Source organism: Arvicola amphibius, chromosome 11 (genome assembly GCF_903992535.2).
Source record: "Arvicola amphibius chromosome 11, mArvAmp1.2, whole genome shotgun sequence".
Classification (NCBI taxonomy): Eukaryota; Metazoa; Chordata; class Mammalia; order Rodentia; family Cricetidae; genus Arvicola; species Arvicola amphibius.
In genome coordinates, this window is record NC_052057.2 from 31,761,750 (window position 1) to 31,786,120 (window position 24,371).

Here is a 24,371-nt window from a genome sequence, read left to right on the forward strand (position 1 = left end):
ATATTGAGACAGAATATCCTTGAGTTTTTGCCTCCTGTGACCATGATTTATTTGGCACTAAAACACATGAAAATTAAAAAGTTCTCATTCACATTTCAAGTTCTGCAAATAACCAATATGAAGTAACATTAAAATAAGCTAAATTATGTAACCACATAGTTTTTGAACACTGCTTTCTTCACTTTTATTGGTAGATATATTGGATGGAAGACATCGTCTTGAAATGTTTGAGCACTACTATGTAATGGCAAAGTTAGTCCAAATTCCTTAATTTGACCACTTATAATTGAATGGAGTTCAAACATCGACAGTGATCTATTTCCCCTGGAAAAAAATTAATGTCTAGCATGATTATCTTTATGTTTAATTGTGCAAATTTAGGTGATATGTCTAATACATTCATTATAAATAATATGACTATAATAGTAATAAACTGTACAGATAACAATTTCAATTGAATGTGTTCTTTAATTGCTATATGCATTTTCAAATATAAGCAATAAATTTTAATAGAAACTACAGTGTTACTTATTAATTTTCAATGTTCATTTTTGTTCTTTTTAAAATTATAATGTATCTGAGAATTCCAAACAATACTTTTTTTTTTCATTTTCTTCTCTACCCGATTCCTTCCACATTCCCCACCACATAAATACACAAGACTGAGCATGTAATGGTCAACTATTGAGCATGGGAAATGACTTGGAGTGTTGTTATACTCAGCTCTCTTCAGAGATGAGAAAGTTCCTTGGGCAGCTGAGGAGAGAGTGCCAGAAATGTCCAGATCCCATTGCCATACTCATGAATATCTTGCATATCACCATAGAACCTTCACCTGGCATCGGATGGAGAAAATGACAGAGCCCCACATAGGAGCACCGGACTGAGCTCCCAAGGTCCTGATGAGGAGCAAAAGGAGGGAGATCATGAGCAAGGAAGTCAGGACCGTGAGTGGTGCGTTCATCCATTGAGACTGGGGACAGATCTAACGGGAGACCACCAAGTCCAGTCAGAATGGGACTGATGGAACAGGGGACCAAACCGGACTCTCTGAATGTGGCTGACGGTGGAGGAGGACTGAGAAACCAAGGACAACGGCGATGGGCTTGAACTCTACAGCATGGACGGGCTCACTGTTAGCCTTGTCAGTTTGGTTGCTCACCTTCCTGGACTTAGGGGGAGCTGGGAGGACCTTGGACTTAAGTGAAGGGAACCCTGATGGCTCTTTGTCTTGGAGAGGGGCGGAGTGGGGGTATGGTTGGAAGGGAGGGGAGGGAAGGGGGAGGAGGAGGGGAGGAGATGGAAATTTTTAATAAAAAAATGAGAAAAAAAGAATGAAAGATGTTCATTGATTCTTAATATATACCAATTTTATTTCCCTTAAATACTTTTAGTAGGACTTTCTATAGTGAGTTTCATGTATTCAGACTCTTGCTAGGTTTTCTTTGTTTTTGTACTTTCCTTTGGTAAGACATATCACTCATATATTTAAGTGTTTTGAGGTACATGGTAGAAAATTTGGGAATATGCCTCTCTTTTTCAAATAGTAGATCGAATACTGGTCTACCAGTATTCACCCAATTGTATTTTTAGTTTATTGATAAAAATCAGGTGTCTCTAGGAATGTGGGTTCATGTCTGAGTATTCAATTTTATGTCAGTGATCATTGTTTCCATTTTTATGTCCATAAAATGCTGGTTTTCCCACAATAGCTCAATAATACAATTTGAGATCAAGGATGGTGAGAGCACCAACATTCTCTTATTATTCAACATAATTTTTACCATTCCTGGGTTTTTAAATGTTTACCACTGTACCTAAAATTGGAATTTTACAGTTCTGTGAGGAACTGTGTTGGAATTTTGATGGGCTTTGCACTGAATTTGTAGATTCCTTTTAGTAGGATGGTCATTTTTAAAATAGTAATCCTACTGATAGATTCATGAGTATGAGAGACCTTCCCATCTTCTGTTAGCTTTCTTAATTTCTTTCATAATTATCTTCAAGTTTTTACCATGCTAGTTTATCACCTGCTTGGTTAGAGTTACCCAATGATGTTTTATGTTTTTGGAGGCTATTGTGATTTCTATTTCTGTCTGTTATTAGTATATAGGGACAACTGATTTTATGTGTTAATTTTACATCCTGCTTCTTGAACTGAAAAGATTTATCAGCTGTAGATGTTTCCTTGTGAACTTTTTCAGTCCTTTATGTATATATACATATTTCCCCAGCAAATGATACTTAGCTTTTAATTTACAAGCGGGATTATTGTAATCTCTTTCAGTTGTCTTATTTCACTAAATAAGATGTCAAGTATATATTGAATAATTATGGAGCAAGTGGATAATCTTGCTTTGTTACTTATTTTAGTGGAAATGCATTTAGTTTTTCACTATTTCGTATAATGTTGTATGTAGGCTTCATGTAAACTGCATTTATTATGTTGCAGTACATCTCTTACATCCTTAGACTTTTCAGGATTTATAGTGCAAATGGATATTATAATTTGTCAAAGGCCTTTTTCTGCATCTAATGAAATAATCATATGTTTTCAGCCTTCATTCTACTGTTTTCTAAAAGACAAGTATTCTTCCAACAGTGGAAAGACCGTGATAAGTTTAGGTACACAATCTTACAGGTTATAGACCAAGCCAGTAACCCCCAGATAATAATCCATATATGTCTCTGAATAAAGCAAGTAGGTTGATTTCAGCTGAACAAATTCACATAGAACCAAGTATTATTCCACCAATATCACAAGACTCATCTTCTCACTTCTAATACAATATTAAACACTTTGAAAAGTTTCATATACCAAGGGGGGAATAACTTTTTCACAAACTGTGCAGTTATTAACATGAGGACACCAAAACAACAGAGGTGAACAAACCCAACAAAATAAGAAAGAAGAGAATAAGATATCCAAAGGCGTCAAGATTTATAAAATTCACGGGGTAGATCCCAAATTTAAAAGTCACAATGAAATGGGTACAGAGTACAATGAAATGAGAATAAAATAATTTGTACTACTAACTCAACAAGGTAAGATAATAGAAGAAGAGAGAAAGAAGAATCTTGGGAATAAAAATACTAATGCATAAAAGGGCAAATGAAAACGGAACATGCTGTGAGACAGTTCATATGCTAGTCTCCATTTCATCCAATATTATTAAAAAAACATATCACATATTTTCTTTGATCAAAGCAAATAAATCTATAAATCAAAAATAAATGGAACTTTGGGAATTGTGTCAACACACAGACTTTAAGAAATGGTTTTTCTACCAATAGGTGATTAAACAGAATATAAAAATTATGGACAAATAAAAAGTGGAAACCCAAATATCAAAACCTATAGGAAACATCATGAGCTGCACTGAATAAAAAGTTCATATCAAGAAGTAGCAATATAAGAAGAGTGTGAATAAAAATATTTTAAAGGAAAGCCGTGCAATACATGCAATGAATCACAAAACAAGCATAAACCAAATTTAAAATTTGCAGAAGAAAAGAGGTATTATACATAAGAGGAATATTAGAATTTTAGAGTAAGCATTTTAAATGTAAGAAATTGATGTAAATACCAATGTATTTGCAATCTTGCAAAAAGTAATTAATTTTTGAGACTCAACTTAATCAAATATTAATCCAGAAGAAATTTAAAAACCTGAACTAATTGGAAAAACTACAGAAATTATATTACTAAAACAAAATGAATCAGCCAACAAAACCCTCAAACTATAGTTTTTGCTGATGTTTCTGTAAGGTATTCAGTAAATTAACTAATAATGATTATTAAAAGATTCATAAGAACTTTATCACCAAGATCTATGTGCAGAAGTTAATAAAATTCCAAATATAATGTTATATATTCCCTCATCTGAAAAACTTTTTCAGAGCAAAGATAAGACAATGAAATAAACAGTATTCAAATAGGAGAACTGAAATAAAATTTGGTCTCTGTGCATATTCCTTAATTTGACAGTGCTAAAGACTCCAGGAAAGATTATTATATTCTAAAAAATGGATTCAACAAAAGTTGGAATGCAGTTTTACCTTAGAAATATTATCACTTCTAGAGCCGGGCGATGGTGGCGCACGCCTGTAATCCCAGCACTCGGGAGGCAGAGGCGGGCGGATTTCTGTGAGTTCGAGACCAGCCTGGTCTACAAGAGCTAGTTCCAGGACAGACTCCAAAGCTACAGAGAAACTCTGTCTCGAAAAACCAAACAAAAAAAAAAAAAAGAAATATTATCACTTCTATAAACAACTACTGCACTGTATAAATTAAGACCAATTAATTGATTCAACTTATGATAATGTCTACAAACTTTCTGTCAGTAAATTTTACCTCAAATTTAAATTTAATTATGCTTAAATCTACTCAGTATGAATGAATAAATGGGAAGTTCCCATATTAACAATTAGATTAATTCTATTATTCCCATAAATTTATAGATTCGGGTGAAATTCTATTGAAATCTAAGTGACATTTTTCAGAGATCGAAAAACAACACTTAATTTTGTACAGAACAATTAAAGGCAAAAATGTCATGATAAATGAGCAAAGATTATAAACAGAATCCTTGTGTTATAATTACTCAAGTTTTAAGTTTTAGTACTGAAAGTGCATTTCAAGTCATAAAAATAGATTCAAAGGCCAATTAAGCAAAACACTGAAAAATCAGTTTTTCCATCTTTGTCAACTGACCTTAAACAACAGTACTATGAAAACATACTGGGATCAAGATGGTACAAGCAAATATGATGTTCAGTGATTCAAGAATAAAGCTGAGTCTATGTCACTCTATTTATAAATTCAAAAGGAATCCAAAACTTAATTATAAATGTTGAAACTGACAAAAGAAAACAAAAGAAGAATGATCCCTGGCATAGGGAGAGATGAAGACACCTCTCCCCATACACATGCAAACATGTGCACACACATGAACACACGCTCACATGGTTTTGAGCTTTTACTTAACCCCAGTTTCTGTTGTGGCCGTTTTTTCTAAACCATATTGATAAATGCAGAATGGGTATTGCAATAAACACTAACTAGGACTTATTGCCTTTCCACAGTAGATATCATCTGTCCTCAGAGGAAACGACCTGGGGAGATGACTTTCCCAGATCCGCAGACCACCTTACACATAAACCAGAATAGATGTACACTTTTTGAGTTAACTTGATGATTATTGGATGACTCTTATAGAAGAATGGCTGATTAACATTGCTTTCATCTCCTCAATTACTCAGTGCAAAGAGAAAGTACTACTTTTAAATAGCATTAATGTGCATTTCATGTAGGTATGCATATAGGTAAACCATCATTCGATTAGAACCATTTATTGGTTGCTTTAATTATACCTGTATTCAAACTCTAAAAGATGAGGTATTAGTGAAGAAAGCTGCATTTTTGCTGAAAGTCTGAAGAGCTGAAGTCCACCACTGTAGGGAAAGGGTAGCACAAGATGCTGTTCTGGTGACAGGAGTGTTCCCAGCATCATTTTGCCATCTCAATGGATCATGCCAATATCCAGAATCAGGAGAATATCTGAGCTTAGTAGCATCCCTCTTTTCTCCATGATAATTAGTACAGGATACCAGCATGTGTAATTGTACCACCTACATTTAGAACATGACTTTCTCAGTTTGTAATTCCCGGAAATACACTCTCAAGCACAAAAAAGAAGGCTTTCGAATGCCCTCATTATGTATTAATCTAGTAAAGTTGACGATCGATATGAAAAAAAAATCTCTTCCAGACACTTTCATCGGTGATGAAATTTCATTGGAATTTCAAATGATCGACAAGTTTTATATTTCTTCTTAAAAGAAAATAGCATATTTTCACACTAACATTGAAGGACTAATGGATAGTCCACAATACTAAGGTTGTAACCAAGTATTAAATTGAGATCTCTTCTATGATACCAGTAAATATTTTATGAAGGTACTGGCTTTAAGGCAGAAAATCTTCTTCATAGTGCTGAGTCAGAGTGCTGTTCTTGGGTAATTCTGCATGCTTATCTGTTGGCTTTTATATAGATGAGCAGGGTAATAGCCAAGCTACTCTTAGGCTAACTGAGTAATCTAAAAGGGATGACAACTTGGGGATCCATAACAGTGTTATTTGGATTCACTATGCTAACAGCTTTAAGAAGGTTTAGATCATAAGGGAAACTTCATGCTTCGATTTGTTTATACATTTTGGAATCATAAATACATAAAATATAATGCATTATTGCAAAATGAACAATCAAACTTCTACAACAATCTCCTACCTGTTTTATGTATATATGAATTAGGATATTACTCTGTTTTTAAAGAATATAGATTTTTGGGAGGAGATGGAAATCTTTAATTAAAAAAATGAGAAAAAAAAGAAAAAAAATAACACTATGTATATACTGAATTAAATTGTATTTAAACATTTTTTTTCCTGTATAAGAGTCACACTGATTCTGAAACTAGGAAGCTGAAAGGAAAAAACATATTTAAATTAGGTTTAACATACAAATTCCAAAGACCTGGAAACAAAGTTCATTCACACACACACACACACACACACACAGAGAGAGAGAGAGAGAGAGAGAGAGAGAGAGAGAGAGAGAGAGAGAGAGAGAGAGAGAGGGAGGGAGAGAGGGAGAGAGAGGGAGAGAGGGATGTACATACACCCGACTACAACTACTGCCATGAATAACGACAACAACAAAAAATCAAAAATAAAAGTCACTATTTTGAGAGGGGAACAAGGAGGGTACATGGGAGTGGATGAAAAGAGGGAGGCAAAAGTGATGTATTTATAATTTAATTAAAAATAAGTCCATTCAATATTTTTCCTGTATAAATTCAATTGAAATTTTTTGTCTAATACATAAATTTCATTTCATTTTTCAAACTGGCAATTAAAAATATATATGTAGATCAGTGGACCCAGGTAGAAGACTATGCACATGTAATTAAAGCCATCTGATATTTGACAACCTTACCAAAAATACACTTTGGAGAAAAACACAGAATCTTCAACAATTGTTGCTGGGAAAATAATATTTTCTCATGCAGAAGAAAGAAATTAGATACACATCTATAACACTTGATACGAATCAAATCCAAATAGATCAAAGACCTCAATGTTAAGCCCCATTGTGCTAGAACACAACAGGGGCATTATCCTTCAAGTTATAGCTGCAGGAAAGGATTTTCTGAATAAAATTCCATTCACTCAGGAATTTAGGCCAACTTGACTATCCTAAATGTATATTCATCAAGTCCTCATACAACCAGTTTCATAGAAATCATACTCTAAAAATTAAAAGAAAACGTTACTCCATGTCACCAATTGTAGGCGATCCTCATTGCATACCTCCAAAATACCAGTCATCTTTGTAAAACCTAATCACAGAGAATTGTAATTAAATGACCATTCATCAAATAGGCATAATGTGTCAAGAGAATATTATGCCAAATGGCAAAATAATATGCATTTTACTGAGCAGCCATTGCATGTGAGAATGATCAATATTAAAACGCCATCCATGAAAGAGTAATCTATATATAAATACCCTAATGTACAGTATATGAATTCTCATATATGATAAAATAATTAATTCTTGACTATATTTATGCTGTTGCTTGTCCAACAGAAACTTTGTGTTTAAATAGTCCATAGAAGCTCTATAAATTTAGCAAAAAGTGATTTCCCCTTTGATCCATTTCAAGAACTGGATAATGTCCTCCAAGGTGCGATTTTAGTATTGTGTTTCTGTTAGGATTTCTGTTGCTGAAAATACTTTAATCTTGGGGAAATTCTATTGCTGTTAAACTAATGAGCTAGTTACTTACTTAGGAAGTATAGAAGTAAATTCAGATGTGATTCTTAAGTTTTCTTTACATTTTAAAATTGTTGAGATATAAGCAAGCGCTTTCTCAAGAATATGCTATAATTATATATGAAGGTTATATTATCACATGTTAATTTGATACACTAATATTGAAATATCTAAAATCTAAGAGATCTTCATAAGCATACTGATTATTTACTTGGCTGTGCTCTGGGAATGACAAAAACCTTAATGAGCCAAGCCTTAGGTGAATGTGGTCATGTGAGGCTGTTTGGAATTTCAAGGTTATTGACAAGGTTGTATATGGTTACATAATCTGATTTTTATAACTTTAAACAACCTTTTATCCGTCTTTCTTTATGTTGCTCTTCTTCAAAGAAAAAAGAAAACAGTTCTCTAAATGAGTTCTATTGATTAGTTTGAGGAAAAATGAGCTTTCTGGTTTTAGGGCAAAGCAGAAGACTCATTTGTTAAATTAGGCATTTGCCTAATGGTTACAGGAGGATCAGCAAGATTAAGATCATGGATCTTTTCTTGTTGTCAGATAATGTGTTAAATAAAATCAAAGGAGTGATAAACAAGGGTAATTGCAGAGAACATCATTCCCTTAAGGGGTCAACCTTGACATCTTCTAACTTGTAATTTCCAGAATGGACAAGTAAAATATTCCTTAAAAACGTAAGATATAAAGAATCAGTTTTAATACTTAAAGAAAAGATCAAGATAACCTATACAAAAAATTACCTATGGAACTATTTAGATGTGTCTTTTGAAGCTATTTGAGGTAATAACAAATGTCTTTCTTCGACACAGAACCCCATTGTTACAAGGAGACAGCCAATTGTGTTTGAAAGTGGAAGGATCCCATCACTACCAAATCTGCTATCATTTTAAGTATTAAATTTTAGTAATTAATTTAAAAAGTCTTGAACATCCATACCTGCAGGCTTGATGCAAGTATCCATCAATGTACATATATCAATAAATTTTATCCACTATATAAACAGAACAAAGCATAAGAAACACATAGTCATCTCATTAGTTTCAGAAAAATAGGGACCGTTGATAATATCTAACAGTTTCATTATAAAGTTATGGAGAAACTATGGATACAATGGACATATCTACACAGATATGTTTACAATTTTCAACAAGCTCATCAACATAAACAGAAAGAGACTCAAAACATTTCCATTTACGGGGAGAGGCAGGGAGGGGAGCAGATAACATCAGAAACAAGAAAAGAGCGCCTATTCTCTTTATATCTACTCAACATAGTACTTGAAGTCTTAGCTAATAAAGATGACCAGTGAAAGAGATTAAGATAATATACTTAGGAAGCAAGCATTAAAGCATCATTTTCCGATTATATGTAGTATATATAAATGACCTAAAAAGTATACAAGAAACTTCTACAGTTGATAAACACTTTCAGCAAAATATCAGGATATAAAATTAACATAAAATCAATAGTGTTCCTTACATATGCAGGGGAGGGATCAATAACACTAAAGGTGTTTTGAAGACATAGAAAACCTGTTATAGAAAATTCCTGAAATATATAAATATATGAAAGTAATTTTAAAGCAGTTATCGCATAATGAAGGACACAATGTTACCATTTAGACACATGTATAAACATATACAAACTATTTATCATGTTGTTTTTGCATATATAAATTCTTTTTGGAATATGTGTCTCTTCATTTATCACTTTATCATTGCATACACTTTGTGAGCTCAACACATGCTTTTTTTTCTTTCTTGCCATACAGTAATCAGAAATATCATCTTGCCTCTTTCATCACACCTGTGATGATTTTTCTCAGTACATACATTTGTATGGTTGGTTCTATTATATATTACTTTATCTGTTAATACATAAAAAAATCCTGTCTGTTGCCATGTCACCTTGCCTGTTTTTTTATGAATGATATTTTTATAGATAAAAAATAACTCGAGAATGTTTGATGTGCTGTATTTCAGACTGTTATAGTACTCTAGCGAGATTTCTCTCAAACAAGTTCACATTAAAATATAAAATTTAAAATATTCTTATACTTCTGTCATAATTTTATGAATCATGTCAGAATAAAGTTGATTAGGATCATCAAGATAGTATAATTCAAAATACTTTATTGTAGGAAGCAATTAGAAATATCATAAAACAGAATAAATAAAAAGATAAAGGATTTAAATTTAAAAACTTTCTGTCATAGCAAGTAAGGGTTTATGTCTAGGAGTTCAGAATTTAGAAAGTGATACTGGCCAGAATTTTGTCTCGGTAATGTAAGAGCTAATGTGTTTAGAGCTACTTAATATGTCTCATTTTCTAAGATTAAACTACTGGATTCTGTCCCAAAGTTCAATGTATGAAGATAATATTTATTTATTCCATCAGAATAAGATTAAGAGTAAGAGTACATATTATTAATTGGAAGCTTCAGTTTTATATAATGAAAAAGTATGTTCAAGTGTTATTACATGAATGATAAAAATAGTTCTATTTTTCATAACGGAGACTAAGAAAAGTTTATTAAAACAAATTCTTTTTTTTAAAAAATGCTATTATTAAAAATTTCCGCCTCCTCCCCACCTCCCATTTCCCTCCCCCTTCCCCCATTCTCTCCCCCTCCCTCTCCAGTCCAAGGAGCAGTCAGGGTTCCCTGCCCTGTGGGAAGTCCAAGGTCCTTCCCATCTATTCAGATCCAAGAAGGTGCGCATCTAAACACACTAGGCTCCCTCAAAGCCAGTACATGCAGAAGGATCAATACCCAGTGCCACTGTCCTTCGCTTCTCAGTCAGCCCTCATTGTCCGCCACGTTCAGAGAGTCCGGTTTGATCCCATGCTTTTTCCAGTCCCAGTTGAGCTGGCCTTGGTGAGCTCCCATTAGATCAGCCCCGGGTTCCCAGGTATCCATGGAGATGTCCCCAGCTAGTTCCTTGGGTAGCTGAGGAGAGGGAGCCTGAAATGGCCCTTTCCTATAGCCATACTGATGAATATCCTGCATATTACCATAGAAGCTTCATCTGGCGATGGATGGAGATAGAGACAGAGACCCACATTGGAGCGCTGGACTGAGCTCCACAAGGCCCAAATGAGGAGCTGAAGGAGAGAGACCAAAAGTAAACACAATTCTTAAACACATTATGCTTCTTTTCACAGATGTGAGGACTATAAAGTTAAGGAGTAGCTTGTTCTTAATCTAATGATAAACAATATCTTTTTGAAAATTGTTGGAGGGCTTTTTAAAGTCTTAGAAGGAATAAGAAATATACTTGGTAGGAAGCCCAAGGTCTGCAGCTATAAAAGCTTTTTCTAGTATTGTTGCTTTTCCATTGGATTCAATTTGTTTCACTTTGAATATTACTTTGAATGACACCTTGTGTTTTGTACTGTGCAATAGAAAGGAAATAAGGGAATGTTGTTTCCACTGATTTTAATTTTAGATGTTGAAGCATTTCTGTGTTTAAACTTTGCTTCCTTTTTTGTAAGAATATATTTTGAGTACAGCACCTGCATATAACACTACCCATTTTTTTTAGCTCTCAGCATTTATTTTTAATTATTTATTTTTTTCCAGTTTATTTATTTTTTATTAAAAATTGCCATCTCCTACCCATTTTGAGAGAAGGAACAAGTTAATAGATATAATCCTTGTCATATATATTTTTCAGATAAATTATGAAATTACTAACAGAAATGTACACACAGTTCTATCCTTCATCGGCCCCAACTCCTTTTATTTATTTTTTTTTTCACTTAAAAGCACCTTCACATGAAATATTATTAAAATATTACATGGAAATTTTATTGAGGAATTCTTTCAATTCCTTTATCTTACATGTTGTTATAGATATTTCCTGAAACCTTTCTTCCAGATATTATGAGTCTGTCAATCGACAGAGTTATCGCAAATACTAAAGCCCAGCACAAAGGAAGTTACTCTTACATTTCCCCGTACATATTTATGCCACTCTAAGTTCTGAAGATTTAGTATTCTATAGGATCTAGAAGTCATGAGAAAATGTTCACTTTTTGGAAAAACAGTCAGTGAAACTCATGTTACATAGGGCAAAGTAAGACTTCAGAAATTTAGCTGAAAATTATATTATTGTGATCGATCTAATTTTTCTGTGTTGCAGACAGAACCGTGTCCCCTTTCTCATTCCTGCTGCCTGTGAATATGCTTGGGAAGTATAAAATTTGCATACATAAGTATCACCTGACATCTGAGATTATGCCCACATCTTGTTCAATGGCCAAATCCAGTCCATAGTACGCCAAAAGGACATAACTCTTTTCTTCTCTAATTTGACCACGAAAAGTAAGAAAGGTTTAAATAAGGACAGAAAGGAGGGATGAAATGAAGTGGGAGATGTCACTTTACATATGAAATATAAGTTGGATATTTGATATTAAATACCTGTTTGTTTCTTCACTGACATGTTAATAGTGACAAGCCCCCATATATAATTTGATCACTTGATATTTGATATTATTAGATTAGCTGTATTCTATATTAGCACCTTTTAAACTTTAGCATCCAAATTTGAATAAACAATGTGTTTGCTGTTGTCAACTTGAATTTTTGTGTTCACAGGAGATTATCCTATCTGTAATGACACTAAAAATTGAAAAGCCTAAGATACTTTCCAGAAATTACTCTGCATATCTGTAATTTTGAGCTATCTACTTATTAATTACCAAAGAATTTTGTTACTTCAAAACAGATGTCTTGCAATCCAGAACCTTGAGAAATTAATAATGATTTTCTAATTTAAACATTTTTCTAAATTATTCAGCTTCTTTTAAGAGAGGAGAAAATTAGTTTTCCAATTTTTGTCATTATATAACATTAAAATAACTTTTCAGAACAAACTATTTTGAAAATGAATACAAAGGGTGTGTGTGTGTGTGTGTGTGTGTTCAGGAAGTGGAGTTTGAACAAAATAAAGCTGAGAAACATAACTAAAACAAAGAAGACAAATATTGTCAGAAAGGAAGAATGGCATTTGTAATTATTTAGTATATTTTATAATTCTTACATCTACATACAGTTAGTCATTGTTTAAGGCATTAAAGAATTGGTGATTAAAAACTAAATCTGAAAGTGCGTTTCAAAATTAAAAGAGAAATTAGTTTATTATATAATCCCTATTCAAATATTGCTTTTAAAGTGCCATGCAATAGCTGTCATCGAAGCACCTGGTAATAAATTTTCATTGAGTCAATTAAACCTGCTCAGGAATCTGCTGATGTTGTTTTCAGTTGTTCATGATGCAGAGCTAACAGATGGCCATATTCTAAAATCCTCCACTTTCAAGATGCATTTTGTTTCCTTTCTTAATGCTGTGATAAAATGATATGACCAGAGGCAACTTAGGGGTGAAAAGGCTGCTTTTGGGCTTCTGGTTCTAGAGAGATACCACTTATCATTACAAGAAAGGTAGAGCAAGTGTTAGAATAAACCTGAGGTTGGAAGACAAAGATGGCTGGTGATCTTTTCATACACACATTGGAATCAAAGAGTGTGTTAATAGGAAGAAGAACAAGGTTACAGATTCCCATGGCCGGTATCTCCCAGTGACTTACTTCCCCAAGCATTGCCACCTGATCAATAAATTCCATATCTACCCTAAACACCACCAACTGGGAACCATTACTATTTAAATACAAGTGTTTGTGGGAAATGTTTCTCTATACCAGGAGACCTACGATTCCAATTAAAACCCTTCTCCTTGAAAGCAACAAAATGTTAAAAGAGAATTTTCATGTGTTAATACTAATTCTTATTTCTTGGTGACACACCATTTTTTGAACATCTATTTTTAATATTTTGGGTGGATACTTATTTTTATGAAAATAAATCACTAATAAAAACATGACTTAATTATGCTCCATTTTCTATGAGCATTTTGCATATAAAATACAACTATATCATGTATTCTGTGTGACAAAAGTCATGTCACAACTACACTCTAAAATTTTTGATATATCATTAGAAATTCTGCAAAAATTATGAGTTGATTTTTCAAAATTTCTCCACTATTAAAATTTGATTTATGTTTATATATTTATGCATAATGTATACATGAAGAAAATTGAAAATAAACTGAAGTATATAGATGACTGTCAGAGAAAGAGTCAATATGTTTTTAAAATAAAGGTGATATAATATCTAGGTAGATTTATTAGTCAGTATCATTTTTAAAAAATGCAAAATTTAAAATTGTAAATTTAACATTATAAAAATATAAATCATCATGTCACAATAAAAATGACAGATGATTTTAGCATTGTAAAATTATTTAACATATATATTTATTTTTTGATATTATTTAAATTCACAAATTAAAATCATAAGTTACTTGATGTTTTTAATGATGTTCAGTTCAAATTGTTCATGAGAGTAGAATAAAGTGTATGAATATGATTAAGTATTAAGGCATTCTACTATTACTAATGTAAGAATATTTGAAACCATACATAGCTTGAAATTGTTAATATTGTAGACAAGTGACATATTCTGAGCTTGCTTCTTGCCACATGAATCATTTGAAATGGAAGTTGCATATACACCAGCTGTACTCATGTCAAGACCCTAATGATAAAAATACTTCTTGGCAAGCTCTTGCTCCTGGTAAGCAGAGAAAATAATGCTTTTGACATCTGCAATTTAGGTAATTTGTAACAGAACACATTACTTAGGCTGCTGTGAAACCCAGTATTTCACGATTAAGATTATAATTCATTAATCAATATATAGACTTAAATATACTATTGTTTAAAAATAATAAGAATGCAAAGACACTATAATCAATAAATATAATTAGAACAATAGTTTATGGAATAATTTGTTTGCCTTCCAACTGTTCATCGAAATCACTGGAGCACACAGCCAAACAGCTTACAACTTTTTTAGTGTTATTCATGGAAATAATGAAAATGTGTCAATGACAAAGTGCAAAAATACAAAAGAAAAATTGGTGTACTATGAAATACAAGTTTTGTTAAAAGAAAAATGAGTACAGTAAAAGCTCATGCCTTCCAATTAATTATACATAATGCATTAGCAACTATTAAATCATTTTATTGAAGTGAATCTACAAATTATGCATCATAAAATTTCATGATATAAATATTTTCAAGATAGTCAAAGTATAGAATATGAATTTATACTAATTTTAATACTATTCAAATGCTTTCAATGTAATCAGAAAAATCTTCATACTCTGAATGTATACATTGTAATTCTTAGGCCTAAGGACTACCTATTTAAGTAGGTAAGTTTTACTAGTCCAAAGCCTTGAGAATTGAAGGCAGGGTATTTGACTCCAAACATATAGATAGAGAAATATATAATGCTATTATTATATATACTTTGATAAAGGCTATAATAGGTAACTCAATTTAATTTATGTCAATATTGACAAGTATATATAATCTTTTTTTAAAGTTAATAAAGCTTTTATTTTATACTCATGATAAGCTTTATAAATTTCTGGAAAGATTTTAATATATTATTTTCAAGACCTCTTTTCTTCCCTCTACAGTCATCATTTTACAAGATCATTTATAATTAAAGAACAAAGGAGGAAACAAAGAAAGGTATAAAAAGCATAATAAAATAAAAAAGGTGTTTTCCTTTCTAATAAAGTTAATAATTGCCAGATATAATCTTTAAAATATATTCATATATCTATATTGGATAACACATAAAATATGCTACATTCTCAATAGATGAAGCTGAAATAAATAAAATGCCTAAGTTTAATAATAATGTATTATTATATTATTACATAATGTTCAGGATAACGTAAAGACACAATTTGTTTTATGATTCTTAGATATGAAAATTTTGCCTCTGCCATTTACTGTTTACTTTTTTTCTGGTTGAATTTATAAAAAGAATTATATTTATATTTATATTATATATTTATATTATATTTTATATTATATATTATAATTATATTTATAAAGAATTTATTGTTGGAAATTTCTGAATAAGAAGGTGATGCTAAAATGTTTGCTCTTTCCAAATATGAGCAATGTATTGGATATGAAATTTGGATTAGGACATTATTTTCATTTGGCTAAAATTAATAATTAAAATTATTTATCCTTTTCCTCCTCTCACCCTACATTCTAATCCATACATTATTGAAATCATTTGTTTTAATTTCTCCTTTATCTATTTTTGTTCATAAAATATAATCTAATTTCCCATCCTTGGACAACTAACTGAAAGGTTTTCTGAAAAGCCATATGGAAACCAAATGTTTTAGAAACTTCTACATACATACATGTGCATATATATATTCATATACATGTGTATATGTGCATGATGTATATGTTTATATATAAGTGTGTGTGCTTATATATGCTTTGAAGATCAAATAAAAGCTTTTTATTCCTCTATATGTTTGTGCATCCACATACACATATATGTTAAAATCAAGCAACAAATCAAAGGGATCAAGGGACATGTCTGGATGCTATTATCTCTGAATTAAAACATTTTGTTCTAGAGGAAGGGGTGGACTCATAAGACTCAGGAAGTTCATAAATTTACAAGGTATAAAACATCCTTCTCTGGAATTATATAATCATAAACAAATGCTGAGGAGAATACTATTCAGTGTAATTGTCTGCATGTTGTGAAAAATAACAGTGATTCAGGTTCTTTGAGTACCACTCTTGCAATGGAGTACTGCATGAAATGGTGCTGCCTTCATGCCAGTAGAGGGAGTCCATTTTTGTGTGGTAAAGTGAACCAAAACTCAAGGTTTAGAAAGTCACAGCCCAAGTGGGAAGGCAACTCCCACTGTTTGTTTAAATATAATTAATCTGTCTTTGGAACTGCCTTGTAAACATTTTTTTTCATTTCCTTACATTACTTCTTTCAACCCCACTTCTGGTGGATACTTCATTGTTACTATGAGTGGTGGTAAATACAGAGAATCCTACTTGATCAAATTACTAGGTAGAAATGAATATTGTTATAACCTTGGTCTTAAGCTCAGAAATACATTGATGAGAATATTGGGACAAATAAAATATCCTCTTCAAAGCTCATGAAATGTGAAAGAAGAGGGACAGGAAATAATATAAGAACCAGAGTACAGGGTTTTGTGATATGTAGATGGGTCCATACTAAAACATCTACTACCCTAGCAGACAGAGTGGTAGCACTCAGACAGCTTGGAAAACTGACAAGATTTAGTAAACTCATACAGTTTATAAGGTTTTCCCCAAAGACATAATCATTGAAAGATTCCTGCGATAAAGGGACAGTTTTCAATGAACCTGCTTGCAACTTGCACAAAGCACTCTACCAATTTGGCTTTCCTTAATTACTATCTATTTTAGCATGTTGTTTGGTGTAGAAACTACCTCTGCGACTACTACATACACTCATATAGGCAACCTTTAATTCAAGTTTCTGTGAGCGATCCAATGAACTTACTCACCCATGAAGTCAGACGTGGGACGATTTCCTTTCTCTATCATTGTAGCCTTCATAGGGAGAAGGACAGTTGCTGATATCTTTCCAAGAAAAGTCACCCAGTTAGAATCCTACTAGGAAATTCACTGTACCAAAGGAAAACAAAAGGTGTAAATTCTATCTGTGATACATTTCATGCACTGTTAACCCTCTGTATCAGTTAGTATTAGTGTAGCAGCTGAATGTATTTAAAATGTACAGCATTAAGCAAATCACACCTGATAGTCACAAAACCTTATGCTAGAAATTTTAGTTCAGTTGAATGAGATTCTGTGTGTCATTGATGACCCTAAGTAGGAATGTTGTTATAGTATTTTTGAGAGATCCTTTCTTTGTTATTAAATTTTTATACAATGCTTTCTGACTATGGTTTCCTCTCACTCTACTCCTCCAAGTTCCTCCCCACATTCCTTCCCAACTGATTTTTATCTTTTCTGTCTCTGTTTATAAAACAAGCATGCATCTAAGGAATAATAAACATACATGCATGCAATTTCAAAAATTTATACCACAAGCAGCAAATAAATATAAGCAAACAAGAAAAAGCACAAAGAAATAACACAAAAGCCCAAGAAAAGCACATAGATGCAGAGGCACACATGTTACCACACACAGGACTCCCATAAAAACCAAAACCAGAAGATATACATGAAATATTTGTAAGGTAGAAAGAAAAAAAATTACCCTGAATGAACAGTATGAGAAAAGAAGCCTCCAAAGATGCAGTTGAGTGTTTCGTGTTGGCCATGTTCTGCTAGGCATGCAGTCTTAGATGAGGAGTAGAAGGAGAGAGAACATGAGAAAGTCAGGAACATGAGGGGTGCGTTCACTCATGGAGACGGTGGGACAGAACTAATGGGAGATCACCAACTCCAGTGGGAATGGGACTGATGGATCATGCGACCAAACCCGTCTCTCTGAATGTGGCCAACAGCGGGGGCTGACTGAGAAGCAAAGGACAATGGCGCTGGGCTCTGATTCTTCTGCATGTACGGGCTCTGTGGGAGCCTTCTCAGCTTGGTAGATCACCTTCCTGGACCTGGGGGGAGTTGGGAGGACCTTGGTCTTAGCCTTGGCCTTGAGAGGGAGGGAGGGGAGGTATGGGTGGAGGGGAGGGGAGGGAAGGGGGAAAGGAGGGGGGGAAGGGAGGAGGAGGGGGGGGAAGGGGGAGGAGGAGGGGAGGAGATGGAAATTTTTAAATATAAAAAAATAAACCATGGGGAAAAAAAAGAAATTAAGGAAAAAAAAAAAAAAAAAAAAAAAAAAGATTGGTTTGTTTCCCCAGTGCGATTTCTTTAAAGGAAAATGATTTTTCATGTTGAAACAGCTATTGATTACAGATAGCATCTGTAATAGGGATGGGACTCATGTTCATTTCACTCCATCTGATACAGCCTCTGCATGTATCAGATGCACTGGGCATGCTGCCACAGTCTGTGAGTTCCTTCCTTCCTTCCTTCCTTTCCTCCTTTCTTCCTTTCCTCCTTTCTTCCTTCCTTCTTCCTTCCTTCCTTCCTTCCTCCTTCCTTCCTTCCCCCCCCCCCTCCCTCCCTCCCTCCTTCCCTCCCTCCCTCTCTCTCTGTCTCCTCTCTCTCCTCTTCTCCGTCTCTGTCTCTGTTTCTCTCTCTCTTCTCTCTTTCTGTCTCTCTCTCTCTCTCTCTCTCTGTCTCTCTCTCTCGTCTCTCTCTCTGTCTCTCTCTCTCTCTCTCTCTCTCTCTCTCTCTCTCTCTCTCTCTCTCTCTCTCTCTCTCTCTCTCTCGTGTGTGTGTGTGCTTGCGCGCGTGTGTCTGTGTATTTACTAATGCTACGACACTCACAGGGAGGTTACAGAAAACCATTTGGAGTCAGTTGACTCTTTTTATTGCATTGGTTCCATGATCAAACACAGATCACAAGGCTTTCATAGCAAGCATTTACCATGCTGAGCTTTCTCATTAGCCCCTGTAAAAGACATCCTTAAAAAGGATTCCAGCTTGTTCTTCCCAAACATGCCATGAAAGTATGAATTTTACAATTTTTTCTTAGTCAATGTCCTTAGTCCATGTTTGTTTCCTAGCAGCTTTGAATAATATAACATTGCAATAACACTCCAATATGAAACTGAAGTTGCATTATCAATGTAATTATAAATATATGTAAACTTCAGTTTTGCCTGCCTTCCTTAAAAATCATTTAATCATTGCCTTAACCTTCTATGCTATCCTCTCAACTAAAAGGCATTTTGTATTCCAACTTCTTTTATTTATTTTACTGTATACATATTTATTCTTTTTCTAAAATCACATGCTATTTTGATGTTAAGAAGTTAAGGCTAACATATTAATAAATTTCCATTATATGAAATGAGGATATTTAGAATCATTTCATATTATTATGTCCTTGTTAGGTAGTTCTCTGATCTTCTATTTATTTATACATATGCTTAAATACTAATGAAGGCACAATATTAATCATAATTACATATCTAACTGAAATTAATAAAATACTGTTTAATTCATATTAAAGTGTAGAAAATGAAGAAAGCACGTGCTTTATTTTCTTTTAATTTCTAATTAACATTTGTAAACAATTCAGAAAGAATCTAATATGTAGGCATGGAAGAGTATAAGAACATGCCAGGTAGTGGTAATACACACATTTATCCAAGCAGTTTAGGAGGTGGACACAAATGAATCTATGAGTTCGACACCAGCCTGAACTATAGAGAAAATTGAAGGACAACCAGACTAGAAATATAAATAGATAAATAAAATTAATATATAATATAAAAATAGTTATAATAGTATATATATATATTTGTATACACCCTACATGTATATAATTAGTATATATACTTACATATTCTCTATATACTTAGAATACTGTTCTAAGTGTATATATATATATATATATATATATATATATATATATATATATAATTCTATTCTAAGCATTTTTAAAAGACAAGAAGTCATTACTAAAGAATGGAACAACATTAAAAAATATTTCTTTTTTTTTCTCTTTTGATGTGGGATTTCTCTTTTTATGCTATGAATACCATTGGATAATAAAGGACTTGCTTTGGACCTCTAGCAGGGGCCAAACAGAACTAGGCAAAAAAGATAGGATGTAGACTCAGAAAAAGGAAGTGGGGTTAGAGACAAGCAAGGTAGCCCTGCTGGAGACAGACACCGAACCTTGTGCCTGTAAGCCTCAGTCACGTGGTGATACACAGATTAATAGAAATGGGCTTAATTAGTATGTAAGAGTTAGCCAATAAGAAGCTAGAGCTAATGGGCCAAGAAGTGATTTAATTAATACAGTTTCTGTGTGATTATTTCTGTTCTGGGCAGCTGGAACAAACAAGCGGCCCCCTCTTCCTAAACTCTTTCTTTTTTGCCAAGTATCTATAAATTTGTTCATTTTTCCTTCAGTAATATGCAAGAAAAATATCTCTTGGGCTCAAGCTTTTCTAGCACTCAATCCCAAGTTAATACTGCTTTTTGGTGAGTTGGTTCATTCTTCCTAAAGGGAGCAAATCACTCCCCAGTACTTTCTGAAGCTTTGTACCCCTCTCCAATTCCAGTTTACTCACCCTTCCCTACATTTGAAGTTTAAAATGCAAAGTCTTAGCTCTCTGCTCCTGCCTCCAACCTGTCATTTGCTCTCCCTGCCATGGTGAACTTCCTTCGGAACTATAAACCAAAATAAGACTTCTAGAAGTTACTTTTAGTCACGTTTGTCTTAGTCACAGAAACAGAGAAATTTCTTAGGCCTCTAAACACGTTCGTTAGTAATTTATGTCACCCTTAAAATTGAGAAGCAGTGCAGCATCAATTGATCTGATAAACACTGAGAATAAATCTTCCCTACTATAGTACTAACTGATTCACCCTAGGAATTTAAACTATTATCTCATATCATACTTCAGTATGCCAAACGGCAATACATAGTGTGTATATTCTGTGTTAACAATAGTCTTTTAAAATATTAATAAAATATTAACATGTATGCACGTGCATTGATGTGAGCACATTTACACATGGGTACAAGTGTCTATGGATGTCAGAGGATGATGCTGAATTCCCTGAAGATGGAATTGCAGTTGGTTTGTGCAACTTCACCTTTTACCGAACTCCAGTCCCTGGGAAGAGAGGCAAACACTTTTAGCTTTGGACTATATCTCTTCTGCTCATATCTGCTAAGAATACACTTAGGAGAGGCAAGCAACCGTTTCAGCTACATAGACTAAGCAGCCTCAGATTTATTGGTGAGTGACTTCTTTTCTTACCTAACAGGTTTGTCCTGTGTAGATCAACTATTACATTTCACAGAACACAGCAATCATTTTTCACGCTGTCCTTTGTTCTTTCTTCAGGAATCCATAAATTCACAATTTCAGTGCACCCTTCTGATAGGTTTACACATCATTAAACCAAGTCCAGGAATGGAAGTCTCTGGAGTAAAGGATGGACTGTAAGAGAAGAGTTTTATTTTCTTTCTTGTTGTGGTTTTAATTAATCACATACTTTCGAATAAAAAGATTACTTCTTGGGTTGGTGTGAATTGTATTAAGTTGACTATATTTTAGGTTGGAATACCTTTCAGTCTTGTGACTATGTACTTTATCCAATCCCTTAAATAATTCCAAAGATTTAGGAAAAGTGTGAATGAAATAATTTGAGCTTATAAGTATGTGAAACTAGTTAGGAAACTGTCACTAAATTATAATTTCTTTCTGTTTAGCCTCAATTTCCCGGTCCTTAAAAACTTTTAGAGGGTACAGTTAACAAAGGAAATCAAAGAAAATAATTTCTGTATATTTTTTCTAAAATATTAAATATGATTTAATGTATTTTCTTTTTAAAAAACACTTATTTATTTATTTATTTGTTTGTTTGTTTGTTTGTTATGGATACAATATTTCATCCTGCAGGCCAGAAGAGGACACCAGACCCCATTACAGATGGTTGTGAGCCACCATATGGTTGCTGGGAATTGAACTCAGGACCTTTGGAAGAGCAGGCAATGCTCTTAACCTCTGAGCCATCTCTCCAGCCCGATTTAATATATTTTCAGTGCAATTTCTTTTTTTTTCAGGTTTAAGTCTTTTTTGGTTTATTTTTTTATATTTAAAAATTTCCATCTCCTCCCCTCTTCCTCCCCCTTCCCTCCCCTCCCCTCCATGCATACCCCACCCCAGTGCAATTTCTTTTTGACTTCCATAGTGTTGTTCAGGTTTCTGCTTCCCACCCAGTGTGACTGGAGTCCTAAAAAGACCACATTACTTTGTCTGCTGAGCCAAGTGGATGCTCAGAAGCAAATGCAAAGATCAGAGTTTGGAAAACTGTCATTCAAAGCAGCCCTGTGGATGTTAATTCTACAAGGCATTAGAACTTTTTCATATAAAAAAACCTCGGCGGACCATTTGAATCATATTATCTACTGATATTGGTGGAAACATGATACAAATGGTTGTAAAAAGTTATAATTGGGATTAAAATTCATAGAATATACTATTTATGAATTCGTCAAATACATACACACACACTCACACACAGACACCCACACCGTATACACACACCACAGTCCAAGATGTCAATATGTCCATTCATAGGAATGTTCAATGATATACATTTCTACCCCACATTGTTTGGCATAACCATTCAAGTAACATTTTTATAAGATTTATTTTTGTTTGCATGCATTTTTGTGTACCACATGTATACATTGCTCACAGAGGCCAGAATAGGACAACAGGATTCTAGGTCAGGGACAGTTACAGCTACAGCTATGAGCTACAAGATGCTGTAATGGTGCTAGGAACTCACGCCCTCTGCAAGAGCTTTCTCTGTTGTTAAACACTGAGACAGTTTCCTTGCCTCCACATTTTTTTAATTGTACCTTTCCTTTAATTTTTTCACCTTGCTTGTTATTTCGGGATTTAAAGCAGACTGCCATATTTGAAATGTCAAAACTACATACAGCCTCTTTTAGCTATGGCTTTAATGTATTGTATGAGAGAAATTAAAAAAAAAAAGAACCACTTATTTCCTGAGGCAGATAAATCATTATCAGATGGTCTCTAAGCCTCCATAGAGTTCCGTGCATGAGCAGTGTGTGATCACTTCAAAAGTTCAGTTAAGGAGTGTGTGTTAGCCAAGACAGTTCTCTCAGCAGGCACTGGCTGTGGATCCCAGGCAGAGTCTGGTGTTATTCATCAGCTAGCCCTGCACCTAACTCTCTCACAGCAGCCCTTATGCTGCTCTACATTTAAGAGAATATCAAATAAAGTCCATATGCATATTTAAATATTTAAGATGCTGTTTGCTACTAAATTCCACCTCATGGATTGCAGATGCTTAGATTTTTATGAAGATCAGAATGGTATTCTAACGACAAGTATCATTTTGTCCCTTGAAAGTATAAAATCACAGCTGAACTTTTAATGTTGGGTTTCTGGAGAAGAATATTATATAATCTCTAGGGCAGTGTGCTTGCTATTCAGACAGAAGTAGTGTATATGTCCGTGAAAACATATCAGTAGCTTGCTGTATTCAATGTCACAAAATATAATGGAGCATAAATGTCCAGACACAGCAAAAAATATCTTTTGTCAGAAACCATTGTATGGCCTCTCCCATATGTTACTAGAAATTCAATATAAATGCAAATTTAGAGCAAGTTATATACCTTTTATGTAATTTCTAAGTGAAAAATCTCTATTTCTCCAGTTATTTGATATTCAACATCATATTTGTGATATGATTAATTGCTTTTTTTCAGGTAACCGAAGAGTGTCATCTAGAGGTTGTGATCATCACTTAATACCTGGGTCTGATAACTTTCTTCAACAATTTTTAAAATATGGCATTTCATACTACTCTATTGATGTATTAAGTTGCTACACAGTTATCATATGAATGACGTTCAATATCTCCTTACTGAGTTTCTTGTGGAAATGAGAGAGGAAAAGAAAGAAAGGATTTGTTTCTTAAGAATATTTACCCATAATTTGGTGAAACAAAGGTGT